At 42.8% G+C, this 12,585-nt stretch overlaps 1 protein-coding gene across 4 annotated transcripts in view; it reads left to right on the forward strand.

Moving 5' to 3' along the window:
• The window catches only part of Sertad2 (SERTA domain containing 2), a 109,671-nt gene that overhangs the window by 90,724 nt on the left and 6,362 nt on the right, over positions 1 to 12,585 (forward strand). The window contains exon 1 of one of the 4 annotated variants that reach the window (XM_040270681.2): positions 11,460 to 12,384. The exons of the other annotated variants lie outside the window; for them this stretch is intronic. The gene's annotated coding sequence lies outside the window, so the exon portion shown is untranslated. Of the gene's footprint in view, positions 1 to 11,459; positions 12,385 to 12,585 lie in introns of those variants that run through there. 4 annotated transcript variants of the gene reach the window in all.

Raw genomic sequence — 12,585 nt, forward strand, 5'->3', positions numbered from 1 at the left:
GTGTGGCAGTTCATTCTTTGTATGAATCTGTGAATGGCATATGTCAGCCCAATAAGAGGACATTCCTATTCTGGGCAATAAATAGATGCTTTGTTTGGTTGTCCCCCCCACCCCCGAAGATCAGGAGACAAACAAAAACATACTTGACTGTCTAAAAATTTTCTTGGCAATACATACAAATTAAAATTTCAAAATAAAGACAGCAAATGTCTTTTAAAATACATGAAGTCTAATAGGACAGCACAGATACAAACTTGTAATTTCAACAAGTACCACATACAGACAATGCAAGCTCCCTTTTGAAAATTTGGCTGTCTTTGTGGTCTGAGGGGTCCTAAAACTGGAAAGACTCACTCTCCTCTCAGGATCCTCTTTCATCTGAACTTAATTGGAAATACCTGCCAGGATTCACTGAAGCAAGTGCCGCAGTTGGATTGATCTGTGGTAGAAGCCCAGGATCACCTAAGCTCCATTCTGCCCCCATTGCAGTTTTCAGTACTGAATGAAGTCTCCTGGCCTCCTCTTCCACTTGCATGCTGTCTGGTGGACCAGGCCCTGCCTCCCAAAAGGGACAGCAGAACTAGGGTTGAGTGTGCCTGGCCTGGCTATGGAGAGTGGACTGAGCTGTGCGGATGCGTGGGGGTGGGGGGCTGAAGGGAGGGGGCAGAGGACAGATCAGCTGCCGCTGTGCAACTGCTACAGCAGGTCTGACTAGTTTGAGGTGCCCAAAGGCAGCTTTGTTTCTCTAGTAACTCTGGGTAGCAGCAAACTTAAGTTCTTAAAACTAACTCAAGTCTTCATTACTATCTTTTGGTCACTTTGCAAAAACCTGTAGCTTTGAGGGTTACTAGTTAATTATGAGATTTTTTTTTTCGATTTAAAAACTTTCATAGGTGGTTAACTGAAGGGAAGAATCTAGACTAAGCATTTTTATTCTTCTAAGGAGTTTCACATAGAATAGTGAAGATGAAGGGATTCTGGCTCTAACACTATATATGTGTGTGTATGTATATGTATGTGTGTGTGTGTTATACACACATACATATACATACACACATATATATATATATACATATATACATCACATATAATTTTTAAAAAGTATTTTTTAGTTGTTGATGGACCTTTATTTTATTTATTTGTATGTGGTGCTTAGAACCCAGTGCCTCACTCATGCTAAGCAAGTGTTCTACCACTGAGCCACAACTCCAACCATACATATAATATTTATATAAAACAATATATAGATAATGCACACATATGCACACTTATGGTTATAGTGGATTGTGTGAACTCACTGAACAAAAGGAAAAAGGACACTTGACTGCTATGGTCAGACAAATTCAATAATCAAAAGTCCCTTGCTGCAGATCAACCTTTAGCCCTTTGCTCTCCTCTTCTCTGGCTGACTGCTTATCATTTCAGGCCATGCCGCTGCTCCTGGGGCTTGGAGCTGGCCTGCTGGAGTACCCCACCCTTGTGTTGAGAAGCATTGCCCAAGTTAGACCCAGGGAATCTGAAAGTCCCAAGGTCATCTCTGCACCAGAACAGGTTTGCATACAATTCTAGCCACTGGAATGAGATAGTGAGGCAGCAACTGTTTCAAACTGATCTTCAGTGAGTACTTGTCTCATTCCCTGGTAGATGATACAGATTTGCTTTTCAGATTTCTTCCCTTTGTTGAGGGGGGCGCCTCCATGTCTGTGTCTTTTTGTATCTTGCATGGTATCATGGAAGAGCCACCTGCCAGAGGACTTCAGGCACTGTGGTCTGCAGCCTAAGGATTTTTGCTTAGCCTCTCTAGTTGTCAGGAATCTGGTAATGGTCTATCTGAATAGATAATAGATAACACTAATTTTAAAAAATAGTTTTACCATATCAAAAATATAAAATAAGATTGATTTCACCTGGTAGTGATTCTTAGCTGTCTGACGATTCTTCAGGTAGCCCCTGCTTCTGCTAAAGCTTCCAAAGAGGAAGGACAAATAGAATGTTAAGGGGGGCTAGCTGGGGAGGATAGAGGAAGGCTTTACTTAAAGGTCCTTGGAAGAAATTAAAGTTGAAGTATTAAGAACTATTTTCCTTAGAAATAAATATTTATTACATTTAGTGTGTTACTCTGATTATTTTGATTGTATATTGCTAAATGACTTTGCTTAAAGTTCAGTGAGTCATTCATTATCAATACACAGAAGTCCCTGGAAAGAAATACATTTTATCTCAGAAGAGCCCAGAAGTAGTTATTTAAAAAAAAAAAAAAATTACAAAGTATCATTTACTGCACTGAAGTTTAGTTTTATTCCTCATTGCCTTTTTCTACTATGTGAATTTTTCAAGTATATGATATAAAATTTAAATTGTCTTTAATAAAACCTCATCAGCCTACCTAATTCTTAAAGGCAACTAAAATAAACATTCCAAAGATGCAGGTTACCTACATGGAACAGGTATTTGCATAATAGAAGTTATTTCCTCCCTTTTACATATCTCTGGAGCATATTTCTATGATCCTGTACTTTAAATTTTTGTACTCGTATGTCATGTTGTAGAAATGTGATATCTTTCTTTTAAGGAACCCAGATTTAAGCCATACAATACAGTGGTTCACCTTACTCAATAGGTAAAGAAGAAACCATTTCTCTGGTTTTCTTCTGTAGACCACACGTGGGAGTTAAAAGGTGAAATCTATGCTGTATATGTGAAGAATATTTTAAAAGATCTTTCATAGTAATAAGCTATCCAAATCAGAAAGCATGATTAGTTTTTAATCTTTAACTTTTAAGCAAAAAGTGCTTCCTGGGGTTACATGCATGGTTTTTCTTCAGTGGCAAAACCTGGATTTAACTAAGATGCAATTTTTTCCCCCACAAAATTGTTCTAAAACTGACATTTACCTGTTATAGTATTGACTGTTTTATATATTTGGTGACCCTCTTTAAGAAACAAAAAAATGTCACTTTTGGCAAAGCCTTTGGTGTCTACCCTATGCCTTCTTTATTTTCCCCTGACATTGTTTATTAAGGGTCTCTTGTGTGAGGAGAAAAACAAGGTATCTTTGGGGAAAAGATGCTACAGGAGAGTTGAAACCAGAATCCCATCCATGCAATTATAAATACAGGAGAAAAAAATATTTTCATTATGCATGGGAATGGGTGGGGGTTGCTGGGTGATCCTGATCCAGACAGTCCTATGCGGGGGAGGGGGGGTGTCAAATCTGAGGATTCCTTCCCTTAATGAGACACTCATTCAGAATTGTAAAGATGTAGGTACTCCTGACACCAAATTACCATGAAGTAGCTTATTAATGTAAATAATTGTAGTTCATAGTTACCAATTTTCAAATGGAAAAACTGATAACTAGTACATCTGTTGTGATACATACACATCATATAACCTGAACTTGTAATTTGAATAGAAAGAATTCTATCAAGTAGTTACACAGTAAATCAAGTAGTTACACAGTCAGTTGCTTCATTATCTCCTTTAAGTTAACTGCATTGCATTTTACAGTCAAATAGCTCCTCCCCAATGTCCTTTATGAAGGGTTTTCCCAAATAACTGCCTGAAGCAGAATCTGCTCTGTGTGGAGGTAATTTACTGTTATTAAGAAGCAATAGGATTATTGAAGACTTCTATACTAGTAAAATTCTTGGTGCTGAACTTATGAGATTCCGTGTGTGGTTAAGAGTCCACATTAGAACCCCACTGGACAGTTGAACTGTTGGCTTCTCTAAGTCCACACCCCGTGACTTGCATTTGTGTTTGTTTCTGTGTGTGTGTTCTCACTTCAGGAATCCTCCAGGGATCTTAACTATGGCTTTAGAAACATCGTTGTTACTTATATTCAGGCAACAACCTTTCCTGTACAGTGTTTCCAGAGCTTGAACCATAGCATAATATAATTTAGTTGGGCTTGGCAAGGCTCCCAGCTTGCTTAACATGGCCCTGTGGATACCTGAATTTGGGACTGGTTCTTGAAATGTGTAGACTTTGAGAGCTCTGTAGACAGAAATTGCAGTGGAGAAGCCGACTTCAGAGGTGCCTTGTTGCTCTGCTGCGCCCCCATGTGGCTGGATGTGACGCTGCCTTTCAGAGTTTACCGGCGTTCCTGCTTGTACTGGGCTGGCTTGTTTACATAGATCGTTAGCAGCTTTCTTCTGTGCAAAAACACCTCGCAAGTTAATATAATAGTTCTCACTGAGGGTGTAAATAATTTTTCGTACTTATTTTATTTTTTTATTTGTAGAATTTTAAAAGTATGTATTGATGTGTTGTGCTTTTTAATTTTTTATTATGGAAAATTCCAAACATACTCAAAAGTAAGAGTCCAATACACCACCTCATACTTGTCACCTGCTTCAACAGTTATCCACTTTTTGTTGACCTTGTTTCATCTTCGTGGCCAGTTGTTTTTGAGTACTTTAAAGCCAATTTCAGGCATCAGATCATGTTGAATATGTTTTTATTAAACTAAATTCAGACACTGCGTAATTCCACTCAACTTTTCATTTGAATTAAGTGTGCCCTGCTTTTAGCCACACTCCTTAGGTAAAATAAAGGAATTCTAAGCACTTCCATTGTCCTTGGAAGGTGATGGGTGTCCTTGGCCTCATTAGAAATGGGATTGAAATCTAAAATTCCAGCGAGATGAAAAGCATTAAGACAGGATATTAGAAACATTTTATACTACTTGACATTTAGGTTCTAAAAAGCCTATTTTTCTTTCCAAATGCTTACCAACAAGGACATAATTTATTTTAAAGAATGTTTCTTGAAATATTCCCTTCCAGAATTTGACAGTTTACTAAATGCAATTAGAGTTAGTTAAGATTTTAAGACTTCTTTTTTCCAAGAGGAAAGATTATATTTGACAAAGTATCAGCATTAGAAATTGTCCTCAATTTAATGGAGACATGTAAATAGAGGGAACACAAGAATTTGTTAAAATGTGGACATTAGAAAATAACCCCACAGGATGAGACTTGTTTCTTACGTTTACTTGAGGTTGGCCTCCTGGCCGAACTCAGCTTTTCTGTGGGCTTCAGGCCACTGCAGGAAGGCCAGGAGGCTTGTGCTGGTGTCCCTGATTCCAAGCAGGCTGGTGGGAGCCGCGGCTGCAGTGGGAGGCGCCATCATCTGCCGTGTCGGGTTACAGTCTCCCTGAGCTGGGGTAACTGGCTTGATCTAGCGACTGGCTTTATAATTACATTGCTGATTTGTTAGGGGAGGCTTTGTCTTACTTACCAATTAGCATGGATGTTACTGCAGGGACCTCCAAAATCCTGGAAGGGCTTTGGTTTAAGAAAAAAAAAAAAAAAGTTTCCTGATCCAGGCAGCTCTTAGGGTTTCTGTCACCAGCCCCGCCCCATCTGTATAAATAAGCTGAGGTGCTCTTCCCACCGGAATTTTGTCTCTGTGGCTGTCACTTTGGGGTCTGGAGTCTAGCTTGAGGGTGGGGAATACCATCCCCCACACCTGCAACCCCCCCCTCATTGGGGGGGGTGACAGTCACCACTGCCCAGCTGCAGTGCCAGGATACTGGGAGGCCCTACTGAGGCCTTGTGTTTCTTCTCTTGGGCCTCCACTTCTGATCCCGCCAGCCTCCCCAACCACCGTGTCCTTTTCAAAGTGGTCTTTTGGTCCTGGCCGGGTTTTGCTGTTACTTGGAGCAGGGAGGGTGTTAAAAGCTTAGCCGTCATCAGGTTCCTTGGCCCTTAGCTTTTCAAGGTGGAGTATTCTAAGTGTGAAAACTTGCCTCAGCGAAGGAGGCTGCCCCCGTCCAAGTGTCAAGGAGGCTCCGGCTTCTCCCTCCTGCCCCAAGACACAGTAGGACAGTGGACTAAGGGGGGCTCCAGGTTGCTGATGGGAGGTGGCCTTCCGTCAGGGACACCTCCAAAGCAGGATCCCAAGCTCATCTGAAGGCAAGCAGGAAGGTGAGGAGAAAGGAGAGGCTATTCTGTGTGTCAGAAGTTGTCCCCAGGCAATTCCCAGCCTACCCACTGCGACCTTTCTTTGGCTCAGAAGCCTGTCACAGACACAGTTTTGCCAGGGCCATTCCTTTTTGCACTACCCCAAAAGAAACAGAAAGGATGTGTCTCCACTTAGAGGGCCTGGGCTTGGGGGGCACAGGATGTCACAAGGAAGCAGCTGCTCTGGCCTTGCGAGGTGCTTGTCACTCCTCTTTGGTTGTTTTCCTCAGAAGAAGCAGATCCGCATGGATGTTGGGGTAGAGGCCTCGTTTTTATGGGTTTTATGGTTTTTATCTTCAGCATTGGTGGCTGCCAGGCTCTTCAGCAACTGATCGTCACCCCAGGAGTCATATTGGACCATGTGCTAAGGAGGTTAGGGGGATGACACCAAATATGACCAGCTCCCCAGAAGCCACATGCATCACTAGAAACCGTAGATGCCGTAGATGAGTTTTGCCTTGTAACTGACTTTTGAAATAACGTGCAGCTTCCTACACTCCTGAAAAGGGAAAATGCTGAATTTGTAGCTGCTCTTATTTACTAATCCAAAAGGAATTGGATCAAGTTTTTGAAAATGCACATAAGGGACCAACCTACTAGGCCTGGTACAAACCATCCCAACCTGGGTGTCAGCAAGCACCCCTCTTCCAGGTGAGGGTGGTGTTGAGCTCAGAGCCTTCTCTCCGTGAAGGACCAGGGGCCTCCACTCTCTCTGACTCCATTTTGGTCGGGCATCAGTCACACCCTCTCCAGTCATTGCTCCACTTCAGAAATTGGGACTCGGCTGTCAGTTTTTACCCCCCTCTTAAAGATCTTAGATAGCATTCGTTCTCTTCTATGGATACCAAGTAAAAAAGTCTATTAGCTAAGGAGGCTTTTCTTTCTGTGTAGAGCGGTGACTGAGTTATCTGATGGCTGAGTTTGGGGAATGAATCGAGTGAACATATAATATAGACCTTTGCATCATTCTTGACTGGCACAGTCAGAAGCAAATCCTCCTGGGGGGCTGAGGAGGGCCCCCACAGTATAGTCTTTCCCTAGGGTCTTCACCTGGGCCACTAGGAAGCCCTGGGGCCACAGACTCGGTGAGCCTGCATGTGAAAGAAGTATGTTTTGGTGGTGAGATTGGGATGACAAGAGTGGTGGCTTGAAAATGTAGATTTCATATTCATTCCTTAAAAATCATAACATTTTATTTTATTTTGACAATTTAATAACCCTAAAGGGACAATGATTTAAAAAAAAGTTTTAAGTCAGCTGTGGTAATGCATGCTTGTAATCCCAGCTACTCAGGAGGCTGAGTGAGGAGGATCTCAAGTTCTAGACCAGCCTCAGCAACCTGGTGAGACCCTGTCTCAAATTTTAAAGAAGGGCTGAAGATTTAGCTCAGTTGTAGAGTATTCCTGGGTTCAACTCTCAGTGCCACTAATTAAAATAATGATGATGATGCTGGTTGTGGTGGTGCACACTTGTAATCCCAGCAACCTAGGAGGCTGAGGCTTGAGGACCACAGGTTCAAATCCAGCCTCAGCAATTTATCGAGGCTGTAGACAACCTAGTAAGACCCTGTCTCAAAATAAAAAATAAAGAAGGCTGGGGATGTGGCTCAGTGGTTAAGTGTCCTGGGGTTCAATCCCTATTACCAAAAAATAAATAAATAAAAATTTTAAGAAGCACAGGTTTTAAATAATTGAAAAAATGGCTTAGATATAACTTTTTCTTGATTCATTTTATGTTTGCATATTTTTTCCTGAATGTCTTAAAAGATAATATTTCACAAATTTTATTTTTAGGTACTAGCCTCATGAGGTGATGCACAAATGTAATTCCAGCTACTCAGGAGGCTGAGTAAGAAGGATTGCCAGTTGGAGGCCAAGTTGGGCAACTTAGGAAGATCCTGTCTCAAAATTAAAAGAGCTGGGGGGCTGGGGTTGTAGCTCAGTTGGAGAGCGCTTGCCTAGCACTTGTGAGGCACTGGGTTTGATCCTCAGCACTACATAAAAATAAATAAAGTATTATGTTCATCTACAACTAAATATGTTTAAAAAAAAAAAAAGCTGGGGATGTAGCTCAGTGATAGAGCACCCTAGATTCAATTCCCACTGTCACAAAAATAAATAACTAAACAATTAAGCATAAACATAGGTACTGTTCCAGCTCCTTTTTGGACCTTGGGCCTCACTGCATTCACTTTAAGATCATAGCAAGTGTCGTCTAGACCTCATAGCCAGTAGGATCTGATATTTCATTCTGAGAGGCCGAACTTTGTCATTCAAATTAAACTTAAAACATCTTAATTGTGCATGTTAATTTTTTAAAATATCAGTTGTCAGGCCAGTCCCAGTGGTATATTCCTGTGGTTCCAACTACTCAGGGGGCTAGAGGATCATTTGGGCCCAGGAGTTTGAGAACAGCCTGGGCAACATAGCAAGGCCCTGTCTCTTAAAATAATAATAATTGTACGTATGTTTGAGCGGTCAGTTGCTATCACAAAGAGGCTGTTCATTCCTTTTTGCCCTCTTGCTTAGTCACAAATAGGGAAGACCTCTGGAATCAAGATTAACTGAGAAAAGATGTTCTCAGACTTAAACGTAAGTGGCCTGATGGGGAAAAGAGGGAACGGGGGTTCTCAGAATTCTCCCGTCACCTGGACACTTGTTGGCAAGGCAGATCCCTGGGCCAGGAGCCTGGGTTTCACAGGTCCCCGGGAGAGGCTGGGGAGGCTGGTGCGTGCCCAAGTTTGAAAATGGAAGCTCCAACGAGGGGCTCTCACAGGAAGGCTGCCCAGCTTCAGCTTTCCTGCCCACCCTGTGCACCTCAGACCCCTCCTTGTGACCAGGTCCCCTGTAAAGCTGAGCTGCTCTCCCCTTTCTTCCGCCCTCTAGTCCATGCAGTTAGGGACACATACCTGGCTCTGTTCTACACCATCTTCTCTGCTGTCCCTTGTATTTTTTCTCATTCTTTCCACTTACTGTTCATTTATTCAGCCCCCAAGGGCCATCTTTTGTGTTTCAGGGACTGTCTGTGCCTTCATGGGGCTCACTGTGGAGGTGGGAGACAAACATGAAGAGATAAGGTCACCTTAAATACAGACTTCAAACAGGGGGCCACGAAGCCAGTTTCCAGAAGTCTCCCTTGTTGGCTCCAGTCTGTGGTAATGGCTAATTCCCTCCTGGGGGAGCCACTCAGAATCTGGAATTGCAGAAGGAAGAATAGCCAGGTCAAACAGTCCCCTGGTCCTCTGGCCCTTTGTCTGCTGGGGAAACTCCTAGTGACATTTGTTACTTTTTAGCTTGTGCCCCAGCAGACTGTAGCTTTTGAGGGTAGGGTCCTTCCTAATGAAAGGCTGCTCCATTGAAGGCCAGGCCTGGTGCACAGAGAGTTCTCTTCAGAACTAATCTTCCTGGGAAAGTTTTCATTTATTTTGCTACTAGTGAGTTTTGTTCCTTATCTTTTAAATTTAATTTGCTGCAGTGTATGCTAAAGTTTGTTTTTAAAAATACAGATGGGGCTGGGGGCGGGGGTGTAGCCGAGTGGCAGAGAGAGCACTTAAGCGTGGCATGTGCGAGGTCCGGGTTCCTTTCCCAGCACCACAAAAAATCTGTAAAAGTATAGAAAAGTTAAGAATTGTTTCTAACAAGTTCACTGGGGAGGGAGGGTGTTCCATCTCCAACCTTGTAGTAAGAGTCAGTGAAAATTCAATAGAAAAGTGGCTGGGCTTAGTTTTGAGTCCCCTTTGGGTAGCAGAAGAGGGAGGGAGCACCTGCCTGATTTCTCCATATGGAGGGATCTCTGACCCACCCCAAAGCTCTGGGTCTTTGGGGGCTTTGTCTGAAAAACTGGGTAGAAGACGCAGGGTTTGGACTTTGGTCTTCACAAGCAGAAGGAGTGGGCGACAGATCCCTGGGGTGGCCTGGAAGCAAGCAAGTCACCAGCCCGTGCTCCGGGTGAACTCCAGGCCCATGAGCTGCACAGCCAGCCGAGGGGAGCCCCCTTCCGCCGCGTTCCCTGGAAGCCCTTAATGAGCTCCTGCTACTGCTGCATCTGCAAGCTGCTGCCTAGTGAGGCCTTTTGAAAGGTCACGTGCCTCTCCAACTGCGCTTAAAGAACTATTGTTATTTTCTCAGAAAGCCTGAGGAGAAAGAGGCTTCTGAGGAGCTGGCGACCCTGGCCATGGCCAGCCTGAGCCAGGCCCAGAGAGGCCAGGAGGGGCCCACGCGTCTGGCTTCCTGCCCTCTGGTTCTTGAGGGCATGTCTTGTCTTTTCTTCTTTAAATTGTGCCCTGCTTAAGGAGGTGGTGGTTAACACAGAGTCCTGAGAAGGGGAGTTCTCGCTGCCCTTCCCCTTCAGGAGTTGGAGGCCGCTCCTGACCAGGCTAATTGGAATGTTGCTGTGGCGTCTGAAGCAAACTTAGGGGCAGCTTTCTTTTTAAATAAAAATGTGGAATAGACTTTGATCATGTTACACTCTTATTCCTTTCTTAAGGATTTAGAATTAGGATTAAAAATCAGGATGGTGTGCATTTTGCAATTTTAGTGGGTGTGTGAAGCCGGCCCTGCCTCTCCACACAGCAGAGAAATGAAGACAGACCTGCTCGGAGACACACTCTTATCAGGGGTCCTCATTTACACATTCCAAGAGCACCCGGGCTTCAATTTGTGTATGTGTTCCTGCTCACCAAGTGTTGCTAACCGGGGCCCTCCACCCTCCTGGTTCAGGCAGTATCACAGATGTCTTCTCAGGCTTTTCCTAAATCATTAGGATTGTCACAGGGCTCTGATCAGCTGGATCTTCCCTATTGGAAACCAACGGGAATCTCTCTGAGAGTGCCACCTCAGATCTTTAAGTACTGAGTGGCCTGTTTGCTTCTTAAATATTCGAGTGCAGTAAGTTCAGTAATTATTTCTAGGAAAATATATTATTGAAAAAGTACTGTTGTTTATTATGGTAAAAAGTCTTTAAATAGTTCTACATTGATGGGTAAAGAAAAGTTTATACCCTCCTTTAGTTTTATGTTGGTTTACATTTGAGGACAGTGCTTCTCCAGACTTTTCTGTAGTGATGCACCATCTTGCTTTTTCCTCTCAATCCTTTATGGACTTTAGTAAAACATAACAAAAATACCTACTTGAAAAGTGAAGTAAAAACAGAAAGATGTAAAAGGTAAAAGCTCCTGTTTTAAAATTAGATGTGCTAACATACAATTACTTTGTTAAGTTTACTGTAAAAGTTTATAAATAAAACTATATCTCTACTTACCTCATTGCAAACTGATGACAGTTCGTATGGGTCCCATCTGTGGGCCACACTTTGACAAACACTGTTTTAGTTGGTGCATGTGTGTATTTGTGTACTTACATATATATTTAAGTGTACTGGCCTGATAACATTATAATGTAACATGGATCCGATAGTAACTTTATGTGTGAATTAAATGCACCCAGAAGCTATTTGGCAAAAGTGAGGTGTTGTTGTTTTTAAGCAAGTATTTAAATGTTCAAATTGTAAGGGCATACAAATACACAAATAGTATAATTGTGAATACAACTATGTGTTTCAAAACTCAGATGTCTGGTAACATTTTTTTTTTTAAATTTTTGCAGTCCTGGGGATCAAATCCAGGGCCCCATACATGCTAGGCAAGCACTCTACCACTAAGCTATATCCCCAACCTGGTAACAGTTCTGATGTATAAAGTAGAAACTGTTGTGCAAAGTGAAATGAAACCACCTCCACTCTGATTCACCCTCAAATTTAAATGAGCACAGATACTTTAGATAGGAAATGGCCTATGCAAAGCAGATACACAAATGAGACTTTTAGCACTGAATGATGGGAATTCTGTCATATGAAGTGTCAGATAAGCCAGTTCTTACTACTGTACCTTCCTTGTCTCAGAGAACAGTTAATTACAGGATGGATCTTTGGTCTTTTTGGTCCTAGTGATTGACAGCCATTTTGTTAATGCTTACAGAATGAGGGGAAATCTTTTGTACAAGTACCTTCACATTCTTTGTAAGCATTAACAGATCTCAAGCTGATACTGATGACAACTGATAGGTTGCAGTTGTCGTTATCTCCTGGTGACTGGGGCATTGGAAGTCAGTCACCACACTTGGGATTGTGTGCCAGGCACTGTCTCCTGTATGTGTGCCTCAGGGGACAGCATGGTCATCTTTTAAGCAAGTATGGGAAAGAAGTTTTGTGAAGTGTCAGTATCCCATTAGCCTTATTCCTTTAGGATGAGACTTGGAATTCAAGACGCTGATGAGTCGTAGGAGGAGAAAGCCTCTTGGAGACCAGCCTTTGCTCTCATGGGGCTCCACGCAGGGCCTGGCAGAGTGCCTGAGACAGCGTAGAGGTGGAGTGAGCTAGAACTAGGCAACTTCAGCCAGCTGAAGCAGTTCAGTAAAAGGTAAGTAAAGAATAGAAGAAAAACTAGGTACCTACAAAGTAGTTGCCTGGATCTGACACTCACAGATGTCAAGTTCAGAAAGGATTCACAGGGTCCAGGTGTGAGTGCCATGCACCAAGAGAAGGAACATGCCAGGGTCTGGCTTAGTTAGACCAGGCATCCGGGTCCAGACAACAGAGGGATGACTTCCTTGATTGAATG

Source organism: Ictidomys tridecemlineatus, chromosome 12 (assembly GCF_052094955.1).
Source record: "Ictidomys tridecemlineatus isolate mIctTri1 chromosome 12, mIctTri1.hap1, whole genome shotgun sequence".
Classification (NCBI taxonomy): domain Eukaryota; kingdom Metazoa; phylum Chordata; class Mammalia; order Rodentia; family Sciuridae; genus Ictidomys; species Ictidomys tridecemlineatus.